At 43.0% G+C, this 2,712-nt stretch overlaps 1 protein-coding gene across 4 annotated transcripts in view; it reads left to right on the forward strand.

The window, feature by feature from the left end:
* The window catches only part of GFOD1 (Gfo/Idh/MocA-like oxidoreductase domain containing 1), a 105,065-nt gene that overhangs the window by 94,784 nt on the left and 7,569 nt on the right, over positions 1-2,712 (forward strand). The window lies entirely within an intron of this gene.

A 2,712-nucleotide genomic window follows, 5' to 3' on the forward strand; every position in this document is an offset into this window, starting at 1 on the left:
AGGTTGGTCATAACTTTCCTACCAAGGAGTAAGTGTCTTTTAATTTCATGGCTGCAGTCACCATCTGCAGTGATTTTGGAGCCCAGAAAAATAAAGTCTGACACTGTTTCCACTGTTTCCCCATCTATTTCCCATGAAGTGATGGGACCGCATGCCATGATCTTCGTTTTCTGAATGTTGAGCTTTAAGCCAACTTTTTCACTCTCCGCTTTCACTTTCATCAAGAGGCTTTTGAGTTCCTCTTCACTTTCTGCCATAACGGTGGTGTCATCTGCATATCCGAGGTCATTGATATTTCTCCTGGCAATCTTGACTCCAGCTTATGTTTCTTCCAGTCCAGCATTTCTCATGATGTACTCTGCGTATAAGTTAAATAAACAGGGTGACAATATACAGCCTTGACGTACTCCTTTTCCTATTTGGAACCAGTCTGTTGTGATAGTTTAATACTAAAGTAATTCGACTTGAACATTTAAAGTAATGCTGAAATATATATCCTGCAACTTTACTATAATCATTGATTAGTTCTAGTAATTTTCTGGTGGAGACTTTAGGGTTTTCTATGTAGAGGATCATGTCATCTGCAAATAGTGAGAGTTTTACTTCTTCTTTTCCAATTTGGATTCCCTTTATTTCTTCTTCTGCTCTGATTGCTGTGGCCAAAACTTCCAAAACTATGTTGAATAGTAATGGTGAAAGTGGGCACCCTTGTCTTGTTCCTGACTTTAGAGGAAATGCTTTCAATTTTTCACCATTGAGGATAATGTTTGCTGTGGGTTTGTCATATATAGCCTTTATTATGTTGAGGTATGTTCCTTCTATTCCTGCTTTCTGGAGAGTTCTTATCATAAATGGATGTTGAATTTTGTCAAAGGCTTTCTCTGCATCTATTGAGATGATCATATGGTTTTTATTTTTCAATTTGTTAATGTGGTGTATTACATTGACTGATTTGCGGATATTGAAGAATCCTTGCATCCCTGGGATAAAGCCCACTTGGTCATGGTGTATGATCTTTTTAATGTGTTGTTGGATTCTGATTGCTAGAATTTTGTTAAGGATTTTTGCATCTATGTTCATCAGTGATATTGGCCTGTAGTTTTCTTTTTTTGTGGGATCTTTGTCAGGTTTTGGTATTAGGGTGATGGTGGCCTCATAGAATGAGTTTGGAAGTTTACCTTCCTCTGCAATTTTCTGGAAGAGTTTGAGCAGGATAGGTGTTAGCTCTTCTCTAAATTTTTGGTAGAATTCAGCTGTGAAGCCGTCTGGACCTGGGCTTTTGTTTACTGGAAGATTTTTGATTACAGTTTCAATTTCCGTGCTTGTGATAGGTCTGTTAAGATTTTCTATTTCTTCCTGGTCCAGTTTTGGAAAGTTGTACTTTTCTAAGAATTTGTCCATTTCTTCCACGTTGTCCATTTTATTGGCATATAATTGTTGATAGTAGTCTCTTATGATCCTTTGTATTTCTGTGTTGTCTGTTGTGATCTCTCCATTTTCATTTCTAATTTTATTGATTTGATTTTTCTCCCTTTGTTTCTTGATGAGTCTGGCTAATGGTTTGTCAGTTTTATTTATCCTTTCAAAGAACCAGCTTTTGGCTTTGTTGATTTTTGCTATGGTCTCTTGTTTCTTTTGCATTTATTTCTGCCCTAATTTTTAAGATTTCTTTCCTTCTACTAACCCTGGGGTTCTTCATTTCTTCCTTTTCTAGTTGCTTTAGGTGTAGGGTTAGGTTATTTATTTGACTTTTTTCTTGTTTCTTGAGGTATGCCTGTATTGCTATGAACTTTCCCCTTATTTTTGTATAAATAAAAGGTGTAATAAGATTTTTTAAAATTGTAATAAGAGTAGTTAGTCATACAGGGAGGTCAACCCCAGTGCTCTCTGTCAACCTAGGCGGGTGGGATGGGGTGGGAGGTGGGAGGGAGGTTCAAGAGGGAGGGGACATATGTATACCTATGGCTGATTCATGTTGATATTTGGCAGAAACCAACACAACTGCTGTAAAGCAATTCTCCGCCAATTAAAAATAATAAAAATTTTAAAAGATAAATTTTTAAAAAGGATAATAGTAGCTCAGCTGGTAAAGAATCTGCCTGCAATGTAGGAGACCCCAGTTGGATTCCTGGGTGGGGAAGATCCCCTGGAGAAGGGATAGGCTACCCACTCCAGTATTCTTGGGCTTCCCTGGTGGCCCAGAGGGTAAAGAATACGCCTGCAATGCGGGAGACCTGGGCCCGATCCCTGGGTCAGGAAGATTCCCCTGGAGGAGAGGATGGCAACCCACTCCAGTATATTTGCCTGGAGAATTCCATGGACAGAGGAGCCTGGCGGGCTACAGTCCATAGGGTCGCAAAGAGCCAGACACGACTGGGCAACTAAGTGTGCACACACAATAGCAACTACCAAAAAAAAAAAAAGAGTAGTCCCATTGGCTTCCTGGTTCATGACCAGGGACGGGGCGGCGGGGGCGGGGGAGGGGGGGGGAAGGGGGGGGGAAGGGGGGGGAGGGGGGGGGGAAGGGGGGGGAGGGGGGGGAAGAGGGTGGTGGGCGGGGTGGGGGGAAGAGGGGGGTGGGCGGGGGGTGGGGTGGGTTGGGGGGGAAGGGGGGGTTGGCGGTGGGGCGGGGGGGTGGGGGTAGAGGCCACAGCGTCCCCTGTCTGCCGCTCGGCGCCAGCGTCCTGATGTGCTGTTTGTCCTCCCTTGCAG

Source organism: Bos grunniens, chromosome 23 (assembly GCF_055505025.1).
Source record: "Bos grunniens cultivar Pamir isolate PY7600 chromosome 23, Bosgru_T2T1.0, whole genome shotgun sequence".
NCBI classification, from domain to species: domain Eukaryota; kingdom Metazoa; phylum Chordata; class Mammalia; order Artiodactyla; family Bovidae; genus Bos; species Bos grunniens.